Source organism: Schistocerca nitens, chromosome 6 (assembly GCF_023898315.1).
Source record: "Schistocerca nitens isolate TAMUIC-IGC-003100 chromosome 6, iqSchNite1.1, whole genome shotgun sequence".
NCBI classification, from domain to species: domain Eukaryota; kingdom Metazoa; phylum Arthropoda; class Insecta; order Orthoptera; family Acrididae; genus Schistocerca; species Schistocerca nitens.
Genome location: NC_064619.1, coordinates 147,294,791 through 147,320,441, shown reverse-complemented (window position 1 = coordinate 147,320,441; position 25,651 = coordinate 147,294,791). Strand labels below are relative to the sequence as shown.

Below are 25,651 nucleotides of genomic sequence, written 5' to 3'. Positions count from 1 at the left end.
AGACACAATTAGTAGTAATTTGCCTTACATCACAATTATGCACAGTTTCTGCAGCTCCATACTACAAAATCAGCAACACAGCCTTGCGTTGTTGGTAAAATAGTTACTTAAAAGTTGAGTGCCCTGAAAGTAAAGGACAACATATTAAGTTAAAAACATAAGGAGGATTGTTCAGTGTTTTAGATTTTTATTGTAAAAAGTACATAATCAGTGCCCAGCATGAGCTACATACACAAATTTACACCTATTATAAGCTACATCCTCATTAACTGACACTTTTATACTCTTCTATATTTTGGAAAAAAAGCGTATCTGTGCCATCAGCTGTGCAATTTTATATTTATTCTCTACTGGTTTCGATTGTTACAATAACCTTCCATGAGAAAAACCTTGCATATTAATGGATAAATCATACATTTCCATCGCATATGTGCCATACAAATGTGAAATATATATAATTGTCAAAATAGTCAAATGTGCACTACTGTAATTGTACCAAGGCACAGTGTGTTTATACGGAGTGTGTTAAGGCATACTATTATCACAGTTAGGCTATGTATGTTCGACATTTGTATGGCTCATATGTGACAAATGTATTGTTGATCCAGCTTTTTCCAAATAATTGAACAGCTGCAGACAATCACCTACAAAAAGCTCTTCAATATTTATTGGTTGGTTGGTCGTTGGAAGGGAGTATGGGTTAAGGGACTAAACAGTGAGATCGTCAATCCTTCATCTAAGACATAATCCTCTGGAGTTAGGGACCGCCAGAAATTTGATTGAATTGCCATAGTATGTAGTAGTGGTAAGATCGATGCACTGAAAGCAATACTGATACAAGAAATGTAAAATAATTTAAAGAGAGGTAAAAGTAAGTGGGTTGGGTTCAACTAAGGTGAGAGGAACCTCATCCCACATCTGAGTGCGGCTAATACAGTAGTGGAATAAATAATGCCTTCTAACCAGAAGAGGCTAAAAACATGAAAATCAGTTGGACCAACAGCAGTAAAATAAACTGAGAGAAATAATCACAGCAGTAGGTGGGTGGACACAGTCAAGTGCCCACAGGGTCTGGCTTGTGATGGGGGGCATCCCTAACACAAGGGTCGCCTCCTCCCCCAAATCCCCATTACAGTCACAGAGTCAAAGATGGGAACAGAACCCACTCTCTTGGTGGATGCATAGAAAACTGTTCTACTGTTCTTTCATCAGCAGCTACAATCAAAGACAAGGAATCCCCTTAAGGTCTTTGCCTTTACTGAAGTGCTTCTCCCAAAAAGTAAACAGGGTGTGCAGGAAAAAGGACAAATTTTATTTAAAAAGCAATTACGTTTGAGTAAAATGGGACGAACAGGCCCAGCATGTGACAGGAGACACCCGAATGCTAAAAACTCCAGCCCCACCCCTAAAGCTTTTTGAAATGTCAAGCCTGAGAACAGAAACCTCTTTCAACCATTTCCTTGGAAGAAATAAGAACCAGTCTAACAGTCCACACATTGTCTGCTATGTAAGAGGCAAAGGATCTGGAAGTGCACGCTTGGCATGGTGAGCCAGAAGGTAGAGGCATTCCACTAGGATGTTAGCAACTGTCTGTAAGGCTCCACAACCAAAAAGGGGGTAGCTCATTATACACTCCTGGAAATTGAAATAAGAACACCGTGAATTCATTGTCCCAGGAAGGGGAAACTTTATTGACACATTCCTGGGGTCAGATACGTCACATGATCACACTGACAGAACCACAGGCACATAGACACAGGCAACAGAGCATGCACAATGTCGGCACTAGTACAGTGTATATCCACCTTTCGCAGCAATGCAGGCTGCTATTCTCCCATGGAGACGATCGTAGAGATGCTGGATGTAGTCCTGTGGAACGGCTTGCCATGCCATTTCCACCTGGCGCCTCAGTTGGACCAGCGTTCGTGCTGGACGTGCAGACTGCGTGAGACGACGCTTCATCCAGTCCCAAACATGCTCAATGGGGGACAGATCCGGAGATCTTGCTGGCCAGGGTAGTTGACTTACACCTTCTAGAGCACGTTGGGTGGCATGGGATACATGCGGACGTGCATTGTCCTGTTGGAACAGCAAGTTCCCTTGCCGGTCTAGGAATGGTAGAACGATGGGTTCGATGATGGTTTGGATGTGCCGTGCACTATTCAGTGTCCCCTCGACGATCACCAGTGGTGTACGGCCAGTGTAGGAGATCGCTCCCCACACCATGATGCTGGGTGTTGGCCCTGTGTGCCTCGGTCGTATGCAGTCCTGATTGTGGCGCTCACCTGCACGGCGCCAAACACGCATACGACCATCATTGGCACCAAGGCAGAAGCGACTCATCACTGAAGACGACACGTCTCCATTCGTCCCTCCATTCACGCCTGTCGCGACACCACTGGAGGCGGGCTGCACAATGTTGGGGCGTGAGCGGAAGACGGCCTAACGGTGTGCGGGACCGTAGCCCAGCTTCATGGAGACGGTTGCGAATGGTCCTCGCCGATACCCCAGGAGCAACAGTGTCCCTAATTTGCTGGGAAGTGGCGGTGCGGTCCCCTACGGCACTGCGTAGGATCCTACGGTCTTGGCGTGCATCCGTGCGTCACTGCGGTCCGGTCGCAGGTCGACGGGCACGTGCACCTTCCGCCGACCACTGGCGACAACATCGATGTACTGTGGAGACCTCACGCCCCACGTGTTGAGCAATTCGGCGGTATGTCCACCCGGCCTCCCGCATGCCCACTATACGCCCTCGCTCAAAGTCCGTCAACTGCACATACGGTTCACGTCCACGCTGTCGCGGCATGCTACCAGTGTTAAAGACTGCGATGGAGCTCCGTATGCCACGGCAAACTGGCTGACACTGACGGCGGCGGTGCACTAATGCTGCGCAGCTTGCGCCATTCGACGGCCAACACCGCGGTTCCTGGTGTGTCCGCTGTGCCGTGCATGTGATCATTGCTTGTACAGCCCTCTCACAGTGTCCGGAGCAAGTATGGTGGGTCTGACACACCGGTGTCAATGTGTTCTTTTTTCCATTTCCAGGAGTGTATAAGATGAAACTTAGTGATGGGCCATAAATTGGTTTCAGCAACCAATCAGTCAGTCAAATTCTTTTTGTTCAGTTGGTTTTCTTCAGTCAAATGAAATTAGTTCCTTTGGCCACATCAGATGTATGAATATTTTCACTCGCTCTCCAGGTTTGAGTGCTTTCACTTAACTTGAAACAACTGACAAACTCTAGCAGTTACATCTGTAATACAAACATTTTCACTCATTCTCTGGGTTTGAGTATTCATTTACATACTGTTTCAGCCTTTTCAATTATACATGAAAAATCACTAGTGTTGCCAACATCTTTTCGAAACAAATAATATATCTTATTTCAATGAGAGGAGAATAAAATTTATATTTCTAAAAATAATAGTTTGCTGGGGAAATATAATTGTGTGTGTTTCACATTAAGAGACTCGGCAGACCATTGCTGGATACTATACAAGCAGTGACTACCAGCACATATGCTGACAGCCACTTCATATGAATGGAAGGTTATGATTTGCATGAACCCTCTCTCCACCCACTCCTCCTCTGGAATTGTGTGTGTCTGCAATGCAGAACGAGATGCATAAAACATTTCTTCCCCCCCCCCCCATCTTTCATCCCCTCTTACGAGGTTGGGTTGTATCTAGAGCTTAGCTCTTTTCAGCCATAGGTGCTTTAATACTGTTAGGACTCCATTTATTTATATTATTTGGAAAAAAATTGATATTTCCTGTTTTACTTTAAATATTTATTATCCGATTCAGTAACAATAATTCTTCAATAATTCATTATATGTCTGCTATTCCTATTCATTATTACTTTCTTCCTTTTTCCTACTTAATCTGCTGCTTCTTTTTCTTCTTGTTCCTGGGGGGAAATGATGTTATATCCCGGCATTCGCCTTACGGGTAGGGAAAACTCCTCAAAAACCCCACCTGAGATAATGTATCTTACATAATGTTTTACTTTATATCGTATTTATTCTCTAGTATCTCAATTTATTTAATTTTTATTATAGAACTGACATTACACTTCAGCTTTCATTAACAAAATGGATAATATTATTAGAAGGCCAAGTGGAATTGTTCTACCAAATTCTTCATTAGTCTCCCTAATACATTGGGCTACAGTGTGTGATGGAAATATATACTGGTAGCGTGTAAAATTAAAATTCATAAATTCTTCTTTTAACATTTTAGTTGTTAACATACCAGAGTGAAGTCTATTCATTCCTATATCAAGCTCAATAAGTCGGTGCTGTAGCGGTAATATATTTAGGCTACTAAATTATATATGTCTTGATTTGTAATATAGAGACCTGATCTAGCAGAAATTCTTAGCATTCTTCTTTCTGTGCTTAAAACTCTTTCTGTTTGCTGTTTACTTGCAATCCATACTGGTGCCCCATATTCCAGGACTGGTCTTATAAACGTTTTACAAGTATAAATTAATGTACTATTGGGTGATCCTCTTATATGTCCTAATTAACTTTAGGAGACCAATTTTTCTCCTTGCCTTTACTACGATATTATCTAGGTGAGGCTTCCATGACAGTGTTTTGTCCATTATAAGACCTAAATAATTTGCTTTTGGTTTTGGTAGGATTTCTTCTCCCCAGAGTTTTAACTTTACTTTATCTGGTGTTTGTAATTTATTAGTAGTAAAATTTGTGTGTCTAAATATCACCAATTGACTCCTCTGCACATTAGGTTTAATATGCCAGGTGCCGATCCATTTTTCTAATTTTGTGAGGTATTGTGTGTTTCCATTATTCAATTCTTCGGATGTTCTCTCATTACACCAATAAAACTGTATCATCTGCGTAAAGTGCTTAGCCTTCATTCTAATGGGTAGGCTGTGGAATATCAGCTGTATATAAGCTATATAGCAAAGGTGAAAGAATAGTACCCTGTGACACCCTGGCTTCTGGAATGAATGGACTAGAGAGTTTGTTATTGACCGATACATACGTAGGTCTATTGTCAATGATAGAACTAAGGAGTAAGATAAATTGGGATATCAAAGTTTATAAGCTTGTAATATAATCCTGGTTGCCATACCCTATCAAAAGCTCTTTCTATATCCAAATATAAGGCTGATGCACAAACTGTGATATTTAAGGCCTTGGTAATACTAGTACATATTCTAATAATCGGATCTATAGTTCAATGTTGTTGTCTAAAACCTGCTTGTATATCAGGTATGTTTCTTTGGTCTTCTGCAAATTATGTAATTGTCTGTTTAATATTGACTCAATATTTTCCAATAGTTGATAGTAGTGTGATAGTAGTGTGATAGGATGTTGGATTATTTAATGGTTTTCCAGGTTTTGGTAATTATTTTCTCCCTTAGTGCTACTCTAAGATTTAGTGTGCTAATTCCATCCATTCCAGGTGAAGTGTTTTTGCCATTATTTATTGCTTTATCTATTTCCTCTTCTGTAATTTCTTGAATCAGTGCTAATTGTTCTTCATTTAAAACCTCTGATGATGTAAAAATCTTTGACATTTCTTCTTCAACTTTTTGTTTGTGTGAATTATTAAAAAGTGGATCCTTAGGTATTTTATGAGTTTCTATTAAAACTTCTCTAAAAATTTGTGCTTTTTCTTGAATATCTGTTATATTCCCATTATATTGTAGTGGAGAATCAATGTGTATTTTATCTCCTATAATACGTTTAAAAGTCTTCCAGAACTTGTTTGATTGTTTGTGATCTTACAATACACACGTTTTTGCCCATCTTTGTGAGCGAAAATCTGTTAATTGTCTTTTAACAAGCATAAAGCATATTCAACCTGTTCCATTCTACTATCAATTCTTCAAACTGAAATCTTTTTAACTGCCGATATATCCTACGTTTTTGTTTTATAGTTGCCAAAATATTTTCAAGTACCCTTTCTAGATTTTCTTTTATTCTTCTTACTGGAGCACTTTTATATTGCGCTTGTTTTAAAGCTGCTACTGTGTCATCGTTATATTGGTATAATTCTTTAATTCTTGTTATATCAGTCACTTCTGGTATATTTTCATCAAGCAATGTTTGATATTTTTCTTGATCCATGTTTTTTAAATCATATATTACTTTTGTACTTTGTTGGCTTTTGATAGAATGGTACATTGTAGTTCTTACTAACAGTGGTATTTGAACACTAGCAATACTTTTGCCTATCCAGTGAGCAGTAAAATGTCGATGTATATTGTTACTGTATTAAGTATGATCAGGTATTGATGTACCTCTGTGGTTTATAAAAGTAGGTTCTTCGTTGTCAACTTGTTGAATATTAAATTTTGTAAGGATAGACTCTAGTATTCTGCCATTTGTATTCATTCCGGAATCTCCAAAAGCATTAGATCTTGCGTTTAGATCACCCATAATAATGAAAGGGCCCAGACTTGTCATATATTCAAAAAATTCTATTGGTAATCTGTCCTTTGAAGAGATATATATTGTTGTTAAGTAGGTAAATTTCTTAGTTCTTGTTTGTGTTTTTAATACCACAGCTTGTACATTTTGCAAATTTTCTGGCAAATCAATCCTAACTGCTGGAAAGTTTTTGCTATGTAATACTGCTACGCCTCCACTAACATTCCTTCCACTGGTATTAGTATCATATCTATGGCATATAAAATCCTTGATCTTATTGGATACTCAGATGCCTTTGTCTCTGCAATGCCAATCACACTGACATTTTCTGACTATTAGATGTTCTATTAAATTAATTTTCGATCGTATCCCATGAACCATGGACCTTGCTGCTGGTGGGGAGGCTTGCATGCCTCAACGATACAGATGGCCGTACCGTAGGTGCAGCCACAACAGAGGGGTATCTGTTGAGAGGCCAGACAAACGTGTGGTTACTGAAGAGGGGCAGCAGCCTTTTCAGTAGTTGCAGGGGCAACAGTTTGACTGATCTGGCCTTGTAACAATAACCAAAACGGCCTTGCTGTGCTGGTACTGCGAACGGCTGAAAGCAAGGGGAAACTACAGCCGTAATTTTTCCCGAGGGCATGCAGCTTTACTGTATGGTTAAATGATGATGGCGTCCTCTTGGGTAAAATATTCCGGAGGTAAAATAGTCCCCCATTCGGATCTCCGGGCGGGGACTACTCAAGAGGACGTCGTTATCAGGAGAAAGAAAACTGGCATTCTACGGATCGGAGCGTGGAATGTCAGATCCCTTAATCGGGCAGGTAGGTTAGAAAATTTGAAAAGGGAAATGGATAGGTTAAAGTTAGATATATAGATATAGTGGGAATTAGTGAAGTTCGGTGGCAGGAGGAACAAGACTTTTGGTCAGGTGAATACAGGGTTGTTGTTGTTGTTGTTGTTGTTGTTGTTATTGTCTTCAGTCCTGAGACTGGTTTGATGCAGCTCTCCATGCTAATCTATCCTGTGCAAGCTTCTTCATCTCCCAGTACCTACTGCAACCTACATCTTCTGAATCTGCTTAGTGTATTCATCTCTTGGTCTCCCTCTACGATTTTTACCCTCCACGCTGCCCTCCAATGCTAAATTTGTGATCCCTTGATGCCTCAAAACATGTCCTACCAACCGATCCCTTCTTCTAGTCAAGTTGTGCCACAAACTTCTCTTCTCCCCAATCCTATTCAATACCTCCTCATTAGTTACGTGATCTACCCACCTTATCTTCAGCATTCTTCTGTAGCACCACATTTCAAAAGCTTCTATTCTCTTCTTGTCCAAACTGGTTATCGTCCATGTTTCACTTACATACATGGATGGCTACACTCCATACAAATACTTCCAGAAACGCCTTCCTGACACTTAAATCTATACTCAATGTTAACAAATTTCTCTTCTTGAGAAACGCTTTCCTTGCCATTGCCAGTCTACATTTTATATCCTCTCTACTTCGACCATCATCAGTTATTTTACTCCCTAAACAGCAAAATTCCTTTACTACTTTAAAGTGTCTCATTTCCTAATCTAATCCCCTCAGCATCACCCGATTTAATTTGACTACATTCCATTATCCTCGTTTTGCTTTTGTTGATGTTGATCTTATATCCTCCTTTCAAGACACTGTCCATTCCGTTCAACTGCTCTTCCAAGTCCTTTGCTGTCTGACAGAATTACAATGTCATCGGCGAACCTCAAAGTTTTTACTTCTTCTCCATGAATTTTAATACCTACTCTGAATTTTTCTTTTGTTTCCTTTACTGCTTGCTCACTATACAGATTGAATAACATTGGGGAGAGACTACAACCCTGTCTCACTCCTTTCCCAACCACTGCTTCCCTTTCATGCCCCTCGACTCTTAAAACTGCCATCTGGTTTCTGTACAAATTGTAAAAAGCCTTTCGCTCCCTGTATTTTACCCCTGTCAACTTCAGAATTTGAAAGAGTATTCCAGTTAACGTTGTCAAAAGCTTTCTCTAAGTCCACAAATGCTAGAAACGTAGGTTTGCCTTTTCTTAATCTTTCTTCTAAGATAAGTCGTAAGGTTAGTATTGCCTCACGTGTTCCAACATTTCTACGGAATCCAAACTGATCTTCCCTGACGTCCGCTTCTACCAGTTTTTCCATTCGTCTGTAAAGAATTCGCGTTATTATTTTGCAGCTGTGACTTATTAAACTGATAGTTCGGTAATTTTCACATCTGTCAACACCTGCTTTCTTTGGGATTGGAATTATTATATTCTTCTTGAAGTCTGTGGGTATTTCGCCTGTCTCATACATCTTGCTCACCAGATGGTAGAGTTTTGTCATGACTGGCTCTCCCAAGGCCATCAGTAGTTCTAATGGAATGTTGTCTACTCCCGGGGCCTTGTTTCGACTCAGGTCTTTCAGTGCTCTGTCAAACTCTTCATGCAGTATCATATCTCCCATTTCATCTTCATCTACATCCTCTTCCATTTCCTTGATGTTGTCTTCAAGTACATCGCCCTTGTATAAACCCTCTATATACTCCTTCCACCTTTCTGCCTTCCCTTCTTTGCTTAGAACTGGGTTGCCATCTGAGCTCTTGATATTCATACAAGTGGTTCTCTTCTCTCCGAAGGTCTCTTTAATTTTCCTGTAGGCAGTATCTATCTTACCCCTAGTGAGACAAGCCTTACCTCTAGTGAGACAGGCCTCTACATCCTTACATTTGTCCTCTAGCCATCCCTGCTTAGCCATTTTGCACTTATAAATACAAAATCAAATAGGGTTAATGTGCAGGAGTAGGGTTAATAATGAATTTAAAAATAGGAGTGCGGGTAAGCTACTACAAACAGCATAGTGAACACATTATTGTGGCCAAGATAGACACGAAGCCCACGCCTACTACAGTAGTACAAGTTTATATGCAAACTAGCTCTGCAGATGAAGAAATTGATGAAATGTATGATGAGATATGGTAAAAGAAATTATTCAGATAGTGAAGGGAGGCGAAAATTTAATAGTCACGGGTGACTGGAATTCGAGTGTAGGAAAAGGGAGAGAAGGAAACATAGTAGGTGAATATGGATTGGGGGTAAGAAATGAAAGAGGAAGCCGTCTGGTAGAATTTTGCACAGAGCATAACTTAATCATAGCTAACACTTGGTTCAAGAATCATAAAAGAAGGTTGTATACATGGAAGAATCCCGGAAGGGAGTGAGACAGGGTTGTAGCCTCTCCCCAATGTTATTCAATCTGTATTTTGAGGTAGCAATAAAGGAAACAAAAGAAAAATTCGGAGTAGGTATTAAAATCCATGGAGAAGAAATAAAAACTTTGAGGTTCGCCGATGACATTTTAATTCTGTCAGACAGCAAAGGACTTTGAAGAGCAGTTGAACAGAATGGACAGTGTCTTGAAAGGAGGATATAAGATGAACATCAACAAAAGCAAAACGAGGATAATGGAATGTAGTCGAATTAAGTCAGGTGACGCTCAGGGAATTAGATTAGGAAATGAGACACTTAAAGTAGTAAAGGAGTTTTGCTATTTGGGGAGCAAAATAACCGATGATGGTCGAAGTAGAGAGGATATAAAATTTAGACTGGCAATGGCAAGGAAAGCATTTCTGAAGAAGAGAAAATTGTTAACATCGAGTATAGATTTAAGTGTCAGGAAATCGTTTCTGAAAGTATTTGTATGGAGTGTAGCCATGTATGGAAGTGAAACATGGACGATAAATAGTTTTGACAGGAAGAGAATAGAAGCTTTCGAAATGTGGTGCTACAGAAGAATGCTGAAGATTAGATGGGTAGATCACATAACTAATGAGGAGGTATTGAACAGAATTGGGGAGAAGAGGAGTTTGTGGCACAACTTGACGAGAAGGGACCGGTTGGTAGGACATGTTCTGAGGCATCAAGGGATCACAAATTTAGCATTGGAGGGCAGTGTGGAGGGTAAAAATCGTAGAGGGAGACCAAGAGATGAATACACTAAGCAGATTCAGAAGGATGTAGGTCGCAGTAGGTACTGGGAGATGAAGAAACTTGCACAGGATAGATTAGCATGGAGAGCTGCATCAAACCAGTCTCAGGACTGAAGACCACAACAACAACAACCATTTGATTGACAAAGGCAATATTGGGTTCTCTAGCAATTACATTATTTTCTCGAGGATTCAATTTTATATGCTATCTGCAAAACTAGAGCTGGTTTCTATTCTTTAAGATATTTGTTAAGTACTGTCAACTTTTGGAGAAGATATTTCTTCTACTTGTATTTTTCTCTGTGGACTATTCTTTTTCAATGGTGGCCATTGCTTTGGTGCCAACTGTAGTGGTTCTTGTATTGTACGGTCCTGAAGATTGTTTATTTGGATATGCATGGAGTTTACACTCTCTATGATAGCAATTTTCCTACTGAAGAATTTCTTTGCTACATCTCCAATGGCTGTTTCTATTTTATTCTTCCTATCAGAGCTGAAGTAACTGCTCTAAGCTGATCATCTACTTGAAAATATTTTTCGTCAATGTCAGCTTCCTTTGTAACTGGTGTATTGATGCAGTGTACTTTGACAGTTGTGTCAATCGATGCAGTCTCTTTTGGTGTCTTGGGACATCTAACATCGGTTGCTAGGTGGTCTTCTCCACATGTCTGACATTTTGGTTTTAAGTTTTTAGCTGTGCAGCTACTTGTAAAATGTTGAACTGCACATTTAATGCATTTTGGTGGCTTTGTGCAGTTGTTAGTAGAATGTTCGCAGCTATAACATTTTACACATTGTACTGGTTGTGGAGGAGGAAGCTTTGAAGTTTCTAGTGTATGTGCCTTGCAAAAAATCTTCAAATGATTTTTAGAAGATAATCTACTGTATGTTGATCATGCATAATCACACACATTTTTGAATTTCCTTTCCTGTTTCTTTGGATTTTATTCTAGCTACCCTGACAAAATTGAAGTCTAGTTTCTTGAGAACTACTTCAATGTCATTAATTGCACCATCAAAATCAACCTTTGCTATGACTACACTCAAACTTTGAACAAAATTCCTGAAATTTCTTTGCTGCTGTTGTCTAGCATTGTAATAAGGTCTCATTGCTTCGACTTACATTTCTGGTCAGCAATTTGCCTTTAGTTTTTTGACAGTTAGTTCCTCAATATTTGGGTTTTTACTTATGAGAATTACGCTGCCATTTCGACTGAATTTTATGTCCTTTATTTCTTGTGCCAGATTTACTTGTTTTAATTTAGTGTACAATGTTAAAATGTCTTTGTTGTTTCGCCTTTTTCTAGATTTGAAATGCAAACTGCATGCTCACGATCAGTATAATATTTTGTAATTGTCTCTTCGTTGTCAGACTATGTCTGTTAAATGACTTTTTTCCTTCAGTTTCATTTGGTTAGTGTAGCCCAGTTCTTCATTACGTTGAATAACTATGTTAAATGTGTGTTGATTGTCCTCTTGAATGGTGTCTGTAACATATGGGTGTTGCTCTCCATTTTGGTCAGTATCTATAACTGTTAGATATTTCTGTATCTTTCCAGTTGGCTGTTGTGTTGGTGTTTCTTCATTAGTTGTCTCATTTTCAACTAACTTGTGTTTGCGTTTTGGTTTTTGTGTGTCTGTTTTCTTTGTCATACTAGCATGAGCTAAAGTGCTATGTCCGTTTGGTTCTACTCACGGATTATTCTTTGCCCTGTTCTGCGCTTTGGCCTCTGCAAACGCGGGCTGATCCGACATGAATGGGGCCCTGGCTTGCCAATACCCTAGCTAACTTCCCTATTTCCAGCTGTCTGGAAAACTTGTCTACTGAATGACAGATATAAATGCAGAACACAATTTTGATTAGCAAATAAATTTACTGATTTGCTTCAACTGACTTTGCGAGACAGCTTTGCTGCCTTCTTGTCAACCAGGAAGCAAGCAAACACAAGAGGTAGGAAGCACCCGCTGTTCCTGCTGCCCTGGATGGCAGCACAGGTGATGTAGCATGTGGCGCCAATCAGTCCTGAAGGCTGCAACCATTGTATCAGACAGTTTACAGTGATGGCCAGAGACAGGCTTAACTGTGAAACTGAAGTATCTATATAGGAATGTGAATACTATTTCTTCATGCCCATGCAATTTTATACCTGCTACTTTTTAAAGGCTGTAAAATGTAACCAGATTTGTGTGCACACGATTTATCTCTTTATTATGTTTATTGTTTATGCAAATAGCAAGTAACATAATTTCTCCTCAATAAATTATTTTCTGTGCAAATAAATGTCTCAATTAGTGTTTGGGGGCTAGATTAAAATGATTTTTAATTGATGGACATCATGAGACCTTCTCAGTAAAACAGAATTCAAACAGTGCTTAAAATTTTGCAATGTTCCTTTCTCCGTCACCTTTATGCTCAACTTTCTATCCCCAACAATACACCAGATTAATTAGTTACATGTTAATTGCATCTGAAACAACTTAATCCACAGCAATATATGAGTAAGTTTTAAACGATGAAAAGAAAATTTAGTCTAGGTTCAGTACATAATTAAATTAACCCTCTGGAGATATGGGTGCTCCAGTTGTATACCAATGCCTCAGTTCAACTAAGCAAAATATTACAGACTGGTTTCACTCAGAAGAATGAATGTATAGCTCAGCCAACTAAAACACTAAAAAGTTGTTTATATCAAAGAAAACAATCAATTTTTGAAAATATAATTTAATTGGAAAATGGATAGATAAAGCATTACTCACCAAGGGGTGGCAGGAGAACATAAATATAATGGTTGGTTCATTGGTTTAAGTATCAAAGGGACCAAACTATGAGGTCATCAATCACTCCTACCTGTAACAGGCAAGGCAACAAAAATGTGCACAAAAGAAGAGAGTAGTGTGTGAAACCCAAGGAAAGAAAACCTCAAAGTCTATCAAAGGTCAGTAACGCCTAGATAAAGGAACAAGGAAGGAGAAAAGGGGGGCAAGAAAGGCAGATGGGGTGCACTATGCAAGGAGCAGCAGCTGGTGGAGGTCCTTGAAGGCATACACCGCAATGAGGGACATGCTCCTCCTGCCCCCACCACTTATCAGAGGCTCCTCGCCCAACAATACACAGAAATGACTAGCAACATGAGCAGGTTGAGAGAAGCACAAGAAAATACAGGTAGAACACCAAATAGGATCAAACACACAAGAAGGGTGAAGAAGAGCAAAAGAATGGGTACAATGAGGGTTGGAGCAGATCTCCAAGCCCAGCTGGCCACTGCACAATCGCGGCAGAGGAAGCAACAGGGTGTCCCGCCAACCCCTAAATGGATCAAAAAGGCTAAGTTGCCCTCCTTTGGAGAGAGTGATAAAAACCACCTTTACAAATAAACCTTAAAACCAGGACAGCCTATGAGGCATCGTATGCTAACATCAGTAGCAAGTCAGGGAGATTAAGAGTCCACCATCAAATGGGAGCACAATAACAATGGGGTGGATCGTCACGATGTAGGAGATGATCACGAGTCAGCCAAGTAAGGACAATGCAGAGCTGGTAAGGGATGATCGAGTCCTTGCAAGAGGCCTGCATGGTGGGCCTCCACAAACTTTTGATCTCCTTTATCATCCTTAGTTTGTTCGACAAAGTCAGACTATGCCAGTCTGTATTACAAATCCTTTTAAACTGATACACAATACCAATTGAAGGTCTAGTGCCAGAATATCTATCTCAAGAGGCAGATTGCTGGTAGTAATTTTGGTCAATCTGTCACAGAATTCATTTCCCACGATCTCAATGTGACCCGAGGTCCAGGCAAAGACCACTGACCATCTAAACTGTTCAAGAGCAAAATGGGAATCCTGGACAGTCAGGACCAAGGGATTGCGAAAGTAACACTGGTCAAGAGCTTGTAAACTGTTCAAGGAGGCGCTACAGATAAGGAAGGACTCACCACTGTATGTACAGATATGTTCAAGAGCACGAAAGCTAGCTATCAAGTCCGCAGTGAAAACACTGCAGCCATCCAGCATGGAATGGAATTCATTACATCCCACATGGACGCAAGCAAAGCCAATGTGACCGACAACCATCAACACATCATTACAGACTACTTCCCAATGCCGAAACACACCAAGAATGGAGAACTGGCAGCGGAGGCCCACAGGCGGAGCCAAGTCTTTTGGATCTTGTAAAAGGTCTACATCTACATCGATACTCTGCAAATCACATTCAAGTGCCTGGCAGAGGGTTCATATAATTCGCTATTATTCCAATCTCGTACAGCACGCGGAAAGAATGAACACCTATATCTTTCCGTACGAGCTCCGATTTCCCTTATTTTATCGTGGTGATCGTTCCTCCCTATGTAGGTCGGTGTCACCAAAAATTTTCGCATTCGGAGGAGAAAGTTGGTGATTGGAATTTCGTGACAAGATTCTGTAGCAATGAAAAACGCCTTTCCTTTATGATTTCCAGCCTAAATCCTGTATCACTTCTGTGACACTCTCTCCTATATTTCGCGATACAAAACATGCTGCCTTTCTTTGAACTTTTACGATGTACTCCATCAGCCCTATCTGGTAACGATCCCACACCACGCAGCAGTATTCCAAAAAAGGACAGACAAGTGTAGTGTAGGCAGTCTCCCTAGTAGGTCTGTTACATTTTCTAAGAGTCCTACCAATAAAACGCAGTCTTTAGCTAGCCTTCCCCACAACATTTTCTATGTGTTCCTTCCAATTTAAGTTGTTCGTAATTGTAATACCTAGGTATTTAGTTGAATTTACGGCTTTTAGATTAGACTGATTTATCGTGTAACTGAAGTTTAAAGAGTTCCTTTTAGCACTCGTGTGGATGACCTTACACTTTTCGTTATTTAGGGTCAACTGCCACTTTTCGCACCATTCCGATATTTCTTCTAAATTGTTTTGCAGTTTGTTTTGATCTTCTGATGACTTTATTAGTCGATAAACGACAGCATCATCTGCAAACAACTGAAGACGTCTGCTCAGATTGTCTCCCAAATCGTTTCTATAGACAAGGAACAGCAAAGGGCCTACAACACTACCTTGGGGAATGCCAGAAATCACATCTGTTTTACTCTATGTCTTTCCGTCAAATACTATGAATTGTGCCCTCTCTGACAGGAAATCACAAATCCAGTCACATAACTGAGACAATATTCCATAATCACACAATTTCACTACGAGCCCCTTCTGTGGTACAGTGTCTAAAGCCTTCTGGAAATCCAGAAATACGGAATCGATCTGAAATCCCTTGTCAATAGCACTCAACACTTCATGTGAATAAAGAGCTAGTTGTGTTTCACAGGAACCATGTTTTCTAAACCCATGTTGACTGTGTGTCAATAGACCGTTTTCTTCGAGGTAATTCATAATGTTCGAACACAATATATGTTCTAAAATCCTGCTGCATATCGACGTTAACGATCTGGGCCTGTAAATTAGTGGATTACTTCTACTACCTTTCTTGAATATTGGTCTAGACAGTGCTGTGGACGAGGGATGCACCATGGAGGTGTATGTGAGTAGGCCCAAAGAAGAGGTGGTAGAGGGGGAAGCTGAAGTTCCAAAGAAAAGGACCAGTTGCAGATAGCGATCATAACACCACACCTGGGTCACCATTGTGAGAGGTGGATCTCTGTAGCCGGATAGATGAGACAGTATTTTGGGTGCCATTGGGAGCAGCAGATAATTAATGCATAAGCGATCAACTGTTGTTGGCACAGAATGTGCAACGGTTGGACCCCTGCCTCCACTGGGAGGCTGATTACAGGGCTAGTCCGAAATGTGCCTGTTGCCAGCCATACCCCACAGTGATGTATATAGGGTCCAGCATCTGTAATGTCGAAGGTGCCACTGAGCCATATGCGAGACTCCCATAATTTAGACTGGATTAGGCCAATGCTTTGTAGAGCCATTGCAGAGTGGAGTGGTCTGTGATCCAGTTGGTACTGCTGAGGTATCAGCGATCATTGACATGCTACCAACATGCCTCCTTTAGTTGATGAAGATGGGGGAGCCACATCAGCTGAGCATCAAAGACCAGTTGCAAAAATTGACAAGAGTCCACCACATTGAGGAGCTGGCCATCAAGGTACAGATCCAGATGGGGATATACAGTACAACAACAACATAAATGCATAATGCAGGTCTTGGTATCTGAAAATTGGAAGCCAAGAGTGAGAGCCCAGACTGCACTCTGTAGTGCTCCCTGCAGCCTGCATTCAGCAATGCCCATTGCAGATAAACAGAAATAAATGCAGACTTCATCAGCATACAAAAGGGTACGCTGTAGGTCTCACAGCCACTACCAGACCACTAATAGGCACTAACAAGAGAGGGACATTCAAAAGAGAGCCCTGCAGTACTCCATTCTCATATATATGGAGGTGCTACATGGGAGACACCATACCTGGATAGTGTGACATTAAAGAAAGTTCTGGATAAAAATAAGGAGTGGGCCAAACTGCCCCCACTCATGTGATGTGGCATGATGTGGTGGCACCACGTAGTATCATAAGGTTTATGCAAATCAAAGAAGACTGCAACAAGGTGTTAGCGACGGGCAAAAGCCATTCTAGTAGCAGACTCCAGTAGATTAAATTCTCTGCGGTATAGTGCCCTCAGCGAAACGAACCTTGCACTGAAGCCAAAAGGTCCCAGGATTCAAGGGACCAATACAGCCTCCGATGCACCATACGTTCAAGTAACTTACAGAGGGCATTGGCTAAAAAGATCAGGTGATAACTGTCCACCTGAAGAGGTGGTTCATCCAATTTTAAAACTGGAATAACACTTTCTCACCAATAGGAAAGTAATTCCCTTTCACTGCAGAGACAGTTGGAAAGGACAAGTCTATGTCGTTGGCTAGCCGCACCAAAAATATTAAAGCATTTGGATATGCACCTAGTCTGGCCCAGGAGCCACGTCAGGGCAAAGGGTAATGGCACTGGTGAATTCCCACTTGCTAAGTGGGGTGTTATAAGACTCCAGGCGGCAGGGAAAGATAAAAGGGTCATTCCAAAATCTCTAAGAAGACAGAACACGGGTAGATAGTGGACAGACACCAACGCCCGGGCAAAATGCTGAGCAAAACACTCATTTAAGTCCGGGCTGGTAAGGATAACATCATTCATAGAAATTCATGGGACACCTTTAGGAGTGCGGTGGCCAAAAATGTGCTCCATCTTTGCCCACATCTTTGAGAATGGAGTATGCGGTCCTACGGCAGTGACATATGGTTCCCAAGAAATCTGTTTCTGGCATTTTATTAGGTAACACGCCCAGGGATGAAGCCTTTTGAAGGCCAGGAGGTGGTCAACACATGAATGCCACTTAAAGCGCTGGAGGACACGATAGCTGCAGCAATTTCGGGGTTCCTCCAAGAGACAGTCTTCCGTGGGAGAGATCCCTAGGAAGAGGGAATCACTGTAGCAGCTGCCAAATGGATGGCAGCATCTATCAAACTCTGTACGGACTTATCAGTACCATCGTGTGGTGGAGTGCTTAGGATGGCAGCCAAGAAAAATCCATCTTGGTAAAGACCCACCTGGAAAGGTGTCCAGATGTGTGATGCTGAATAAAAATTAAGAAAATCTGATCTGATCGCTGTCGCACAAATTGTTATGAACTTCCCACTGAACAGAAGAGAGGAACCCAGGGCCACAAATGGAGAGATCAATGGCTGAGGAACTGATGTGCACAGCAATAACAGTGTGTAGGAGCTCCCATGTTGAGGAGGCAGCACGCATTAAAATGCCCAAGGAGAAGGAAGAATGGAGAGAGTTGTTGAAGCAGGGCAAGAAGAGCAGGAAGTGTAGGAGGCTGCCCAGTCTGGGGAGTGGGAGGGGAATAAATATCGCATATTGTGATGTCTGTGTGGACTAGCATACAGACACCACAGGAGGCTTGCAAAGAGCCAACCTGGTTCCGGCAGAAGAGTTGGTGAATGAGTATCCATGAAATGAGAGTCCTGCAATACAACACAAGCTACAGAGTAGAGAGAAAGAAGAGACTGCAATTCTAGAAGGTGACAATAGCAACCACTGCAGTTTCATTGGTGGAGAGTAGTACAAGAGCCAGGATGGATGTCAAATCAGCCAGAATCGATCATTGTGCCAAGTCAGTGTCCGTCACCAGTGAGGACAGAGTGACAGCCATGAATGTAAGATCAGACCCTGACTAAGTGGGAGGGGCAATACCCCCTGAATGTTGGGAAGGGGGGGGGGAACCTTGTTACTTAAGCCTCCTTCGGTGGATGAGAGGAATATCCCGATCCAAGAGAGAACAAGCAGCCTTGAGACCCACAGAGTGTAGGTCCCGTGTCCAACTCGAAATAACAGGCTTCTTGTCCTGGAGACACTGCGGAGGGAGGCTTCTTGGGCGAACCTCATCCTCAGTGGGTGCCAGAGAAGAGGGCGTCTTCTCTGGTCAAGGAGAAGGAGCAGTTCCATGAGGGAGGAAATGGGAACTGCCCATGAGACGGAAAGGGGGACGGATGTACGTAAGGATTAGTAAGAAAGAGGAGTAGGAGGGGGTCGAGGAGGAGGAAAGGGCGCAATATAAGCAAAGGTTGACAATAGAGGTACTGGGTGGAGATGGTCTAATTCTGTCATGCCTCAAAGTAGTATGGAGGGTCAAGATTTTCGAATTCCTGAATCTTTCTCTCCTTTTCACAGACTGGGGAAATCTGGTGAGTGAGGAGAGAGAGAGAGAGAGAGAGAGAGAGAGAGAGAGAGAGAGAGAGCTGGAACAGTTCACGCAACTGGTCAGCAAGGTGCAAGGATTGCACCAAGGAGAAGGTGGCCACAGTCACTGCAAGTAGGATATGCATCACATTGTGAAGAGATGTGACCAAAATGGAGACACTAGAAGCAGCACAGGGGAGGTGGGATATAGGGCTTCATGCTGCTACAGTAAACCATAACCTTGACTTTTTCTGGGACAGTACCCCCTCAAAAGCCATAATGAAAGCACTGGTATCAACAATTGTCCTTAGGACTTCTCTGGACTCACCGGATGAAATAAATGTCACACCATGCCAGATTAGTCCTTAGCTCCTCATCAGATTGAAGGAGACCCCTATGGGAGATAATGTCCTAGTGAGGAGTGATGACCACCATGATGCCTCCTAAGCACTTACAAGCAAAAAGAGAGGCCAACTGACTGGCAGAGTAGGTTTTAATCAATAGGGAATCAGATCGCATAGACCTGAGTGAGTCTACTCCACCAAATCTATCTTCTGCGTGTTCAACAACAAAGAGTGGTTTGGGGGAGAAGACCAAGGAAGCAAGAGTAGGAGCAGAAAGAACCGTTCCTTTTTGAAGAGAGATGGTCACAGAAGAGCAGCCAGAAGCATTGAGCTTAGCACACTTTATGTGCAGAGTGCCTGGTCCTGCCCATTCCAATCGGGAGCTCACCCCGTGGTTGCTACACAGGCACAGCAAGGGCCGCTTGGCATGGTGGTAGTTGCGGGGTGTTCTGATGCCCCAAAAGATTACCAACCATTCCCAGGTTTACATGAGGCGGCGACAGCTCAGGTGCCAGAAGTGTGATGCCTGTGTTGTCAGGGGCTCGATCAGATGCGTACATAACAGCCCCACCACACTGATTGGCTACTGTGGGGGATGGGGGGGACAGCAGGGAAGGAGGGGGGGGGGCGCGGAATTGGGAGGAGGGTGCGGAATTGGGAGGGGGGAAGGAGGGGGCGGGGGAGGAACCCACTCTGTTGATGCTAGGGAGGGAGTTCTTTGCCAAATGCTAGGGAGGGAGTTCTTCCCCAAATGGCTCACACTTTGGAAACAATTTAGAAAGGGAGGTCAAACCAGAGGGATCAGAAATGCTAAAAAAAAAGGGAGAATGTAAACATGAGACAAGAGGGAAAGAGAACAGCTGAACCAAGGGAACAGCCAGACCGTCGCCAAGGGAAACACCGTGGTAGAAAGGGAGGGGGAGGGGGGGGGGGAGGGGGAGGGCAGGAGCTAGGATAAGGAGGAGCAGATACAGGGAAGGGAATGCAGCCCTGAAGAGAATAAAGGTGGAAATAGCTCAGAGCTCCATGCATGCCACACACATACCCATACAAGAGCTGTGGGCCTCCAGGAGGGACAAATATGGTATTTTGGACTAGGTCACCGATGTATCGTGAGTAGATATTTTATCCATCCAATCACATCAAAGAGTCATTGATGTTGAAAGAGCGAATACATGGTAAAGCTGACTGAAAAATCTACAGACTGATTCAACTCTAACAGAAAGAATGAATAGTCCAGTCAATATGTAAAACAACAACAGGATGTGTTGATTGTTTTCATTTGGTTGCTCCCACAAACTGGTTTCACTCAAAAGAAATGAACGAATGGATGGATGGGTGAAAGAAAGAATAACAATCCCCGTATCTAAGAATACAGCCAACTAAGGTGATTATTTTCATTCAGTTTTCCCATCACTAATAAAACTATGGTTTATTCTGGTACGACTGATGCAGAGGTGATATAAGATGGTGGATCCCTTCCAGAAGGAGCAGGAGGAGGAGGAGGAGGAGGAGGAGGAGGAGGAGTACCATGCAATTGTAGTTTTATTGATAGTGCGGAGTTTATTATAGGGGCTTGAAGCCCAACAGATGTTGTTCCATCTCCAAGTGAGTACAGGTCTTATGTACTCATAAACCTGCACCTGGAATCATCAATGTGAACATTAGGTAAATAATCTGTTCTGTAGCTAATCAGTCAGCAGGTAATATTATTATGAGTAGCAGATATTCCAGGTTGACTAAGAGAAAAACTGATTAATAACAGCCTGGAGACTTAATTGTGTCATTATAAATTAAAATGTCTTCGAAAGAGGTCTGCGTAATAAAATTTTGGGCTCTGTTAAAGACTATCAATTCTGCTGTTAAAGGACTACATGTTGCCAGCAATGAATGTTGCCTCTGATTGGTGGAGATGTTAAAGCATATCCTATATTAGGCCTATCTATGATTTTAGAGCCATCAGTGTAAGTGAAGGTAGCATCCTGACACTCCTGATAAACAGAGGCCAGAGATCATGGATGCAACAAACTTCAGGTTCTTGAAACAGATCAATCCTAATTCACAGGCTAGATACAAGCCAAGGAGGAGTGTATGCGAACACATGGGTAGCACATTCTAAGAATGTTAGGCGGAAGTCACAGTAGAGGGTCCAAGGCATAATCACACCTGAGGGAAATTAAGATATACTGTATATACCTGACTGCCTCGATCTGAAGCTTCCAGTATGTCATGTGAGGAAAGTGTGAGTTTCACATAGTCGATGTTTTCAGAAATCATTCTGGTTGGCATGAAGGAGGTTGTTCCATTTGAAATACCTCATTATGTTTGAGCTCAGGATATATTCCAAGATTCTACAACAAACTGTCATCAAGGATATTGGATGATTAGTTTGTGGATCACTTACTACCCTTCATGTAAATGGGTATGATCCGTGTTTTTTTTTTTCCAACTACGGTAAGCAGTATTTTGTTTGAAGGCTTTAGGGATACCTCAGGGATTGCTTGTTTTGCCCACAGGCTCTGCTACCAAGGCACCTCCAAGTGTACCCAAAAGATCCCAGCTCCAGCATGCAGACTATCTAGCAAGTAGCAATGGCCAGTCTTACTCCATGATGATGTACTAAGTCCAACAGTTTCAAAGCTGAAGGTGCTTCTCAGACATTTTTTAAAAGTATGTTTAAAAAAAACTGCTGTCACATTCAGCCAATTTTTAGTAGAAAAATATGACAATGTCAGTGGTTTATCAAAGAGGAGTCCCAATAATCGAGAGTGCATAATTCTGTCCAAATGATGAATACCCAAGTAATATTCTGGTTCAGGTTGAACTGTGATAGACGGAAATGCATGACTTACATTTTTGTGTGAGAAAATTGGAAGTCATGGGGAAGGGAACCAAACAGAGGCTCTTCAGGTGGCATCTTTGAGGTGGTAAGTGAAGGCTATATACCGAGAGCTGTAGCAAATGCAAAAGTTGTCGACATACAGCACAGGTTCGACCAGTAATCTGATTGAGATCAGAAGCCTATTCATGGTGACAAGAACAAGTGTAACACTCAGCATGGAGCCCTGAGAAATGCTGTTCTATTGGACTCCTGGTGAACTGAGCAATGTGCCAATTCTAACTCAAATTGATTAGTGGGATAGAAAATAATGAATAAAAATTAGAACAGTGCCTTGAAAACCCCAGTTAAGGAAGGTAAGTAAAATGTGATGGTGTCAAGTATTAGTGTATCCCTTGTGTAGGTCAAAAAAAGACAATGAGATGGTATTTAGAAAATGCCTGTTTGGTTTCCTTCTACCATGCCCTTTGCCCCTCTGACAGCATACTTGACATAGGATGGCTATAGTAGGCAACAGGGATTACTGAGTACTACTACAAAGAATCCAATAACAGTGGTACCCAATGTTAACAAATGATGGAGCAGTAATACATTAAAACAGGATAGTACCAGTCAAATAAAATATATACCAAGCTTGTGACATAGCCTTGTTCAAAATGAACACTGGATAACTAATTATGAGTAGAGAAAAATCATCTTATTTCTCAAATTGGATCAATTAGACTGTTCCGTTTCTAATTTCGGCAGCTATCAATACCAATATCATTAGGAGAACTACTGACTATCAGCTAGTGTATCCTTTCACATGTGCAAGACTATAAATACCTGGAGATGACAGGAATTATGATTACACTGGCAGTAAGGAAGATACAACCTAAAGTATGTCAACTGCAATTAGTCTTATGGCCAAATGAGACTAAGGGCCATAATATGCAGAATCACCATTGCACCAGCAGCAGAGGAGACAGGAATTTTAGTGATGGGGAAACCATGAAAATCTTGGAAACTCTGCAGAAACTTTCGGTTGAAGCAAAAATGAGGTAGGCCTAATATGGAATTTTACTGATTCACAAAGAAATGAGTCAAAGTAAGGGGTTTGTGGAAAAAGCAAATGTTTCAGTAAGTCACTTCCACTGGAAGATGAGAAACACTAGTCAAAAATTACACTTCTAACTGTCTCACCTGTCTGGAAATACAAAATATTGATGTCATACTTGTTTCTTCATAACAGATGTTACAATGAGACTGCTGGATATTTTGGATTATGCTGTTGTATCTTACAACTGTAATAGTGTGCTGAGGTGGGAGAAGAATAGGTACTTATGCATACTTGTTTCCTAATGGTTGACAGGGACTAACTTATGAAGTACACAGTCTGAACATTTAATGTCAGTTTTATCTGACATGATTGCAAGATTCAATTTTGATGACAAATTTTAACTGCTTAACAAGATTGTTAAGTAGTTTAAACTGGACAACAGAACATTAATAATTAGTTTCTGTTTTTCCTTATCTGTCAATACAAACCCACTCACATGTCAGAGTTAAAAGAGTGGCATTAGCATGAGCTCTGCAGATGGTCACGTAAGCCGAAAACCGGTTAACCATAAGAGTAATGTTGTAGAACAAAAGCAAACTGGTGCTCTTCATTTATTGTGATCTAAATACATTACCATATTGTCTCCTCATACTTACTCTATAAATGTATTTTTAGAATAGCTACTAACAGAAGTACTAACAACACTATAGACTGTGGAGAATATCAAGACAGTCATATGCCTTATCTCTAAAATGGTTATCACCACCTTCTCCAACTCAAAACAAAGAAGGTTTCGCAGGGCATGGCAATAGTAACAATCTACCAACTTTCTATGAATGAAAGCCTACTTTATTTGGACAGACAACTCTTCAATTGCGGATAAAATGTTTAACTAAATGACACTGAAGGGTCAAGTGATAGTATGTCATGGCAGTTTAAAGGCAAAGCAAAATTCTAATGAGACATCATTCTGAAAACCTATCGAGGTCTTTCTTGACTGTAAAATTGATTTCTGAAATGTGCGAGCGCATCTGCATGTGAACATACACGAGCTGGAGTGAGACTCATATCAGAAATCATTTCAAAACACTAAACGACTGACATCTTTGAACTCCGTAGGCTACAAAACTTCCTACATATGAAAGTATTCATTTTTACATAAGGAACAAAAAACGGAACCCAGTCCGTTACGAAGTACAGATCTAATTAACAATATGAGAACTGTCAGGTTATGCACACCTATTTAATCAATATTTTATAAATTGGAGGGCTATATCAGAGAACAAGTCACGAGAAACTTCACGCTATAACTCACATTTGAAAAGGGCGCAACCAATCTGAGCGTTCTCAAAAGTGCCGCAGCCCACTTGGGAATACTGCAACACTTATTCCCGGTCTATCGACACCAATATTATAAATTCCCAGTGCAGTAAAATCTTTACCGATGAAATACATCGTTCCTGTGATATTTGATTATGCACATCGCTGTAGTTTATCCGTACGACTTACATCTTCAATAACAACAAAACACACACACCTTCTCATCCTCACTCTCACAGCCAAGGAACAAACGCCGAATTCTCATAGACTCACACTCACAACATTGAACATACCATGCGCATTTCACAAGTGCTCAGGCACACTATATTGCCAACGTAAAAAATATATTTCTCCGAGCGAACTAAATTTCTCCTATTATTGTAGGAAATAGTTTCATCGGTTTCTACAGAATATTAGTTCTATCATTTCCCGATTACAATGGCGAAACTTAGCCGTAAATATTCTGTTATGCGATTTTATATTACGTCTCCATCTATATCCATACATCTATTAACCAATGTGAGTGCATGGCAGATGATACGTCTTTGTACGACAATGTGTTTTCTTTCGGCTCCATTTGTATATGGTGCACGGTAAGCATAACAGTTTAAATGCCTATGTGTGCACTATGAAGAGTTTAATCTTTTCTTCTTGGTCCCTACACGCGCGATACGTTGGAGATTGCAGTGCAAGCAAGTGCTATTGCTAGCATCTCTCACAGACGCTATCTGTTGGGAAACAGTTCAGAATCTGTCGGGATCAATAAATAGTAGCAAGAAAAAGAACGTGTAAGAAGATTTGCGGGAAACACCAGCATGCCACGTTTGTTGAAGATGGACAGTGCCAGAGGTGCGAAATAAAAGAATCAACTGTAATAGCAACACAGCATATATCTGAAGCAGCGGAGGACTTACCTTCACAAGCAAGAGAATCTACTACAGAGGCAGAACTTTTAGCAACAATGCATCTGCCAGCAGCAGAGCTCCACCATTGTTAGTAA

At 41.4% G+C, this 25,651-nt stretch overlaps 1 protein-coding gene across 6 annotated transcripts in view; it reads right to left on the bottom strand.

Annotated features, from left to right (window-relative positions):
- The window catches only part of LOC126262206 (uncharacterized), a 48,354-nt gene extending 23,405 nt beyond the window's left edge, over window positions 1–24,949 (bottom strand). For 3 of the 6 annotated variants that reach the window (XR_007546709.1, XR_007546710.1, XM_049958627.1), the window contains exons 1-2: window positions 24,647–24,828; window positions 29–123 (exon numbers count right to left, since the gene is read on the bottom strand). The gene's annotated coding sequence lies outside the window, so the exon portion shown is untranslated. The other 3 variants (XM_049958628.1, XM_049958629.1, XM_049958630.1) reach the window with 3 other exon arrangements.
- Window positions 24,950–25,651: the final 702 nt, after the last annotated feature.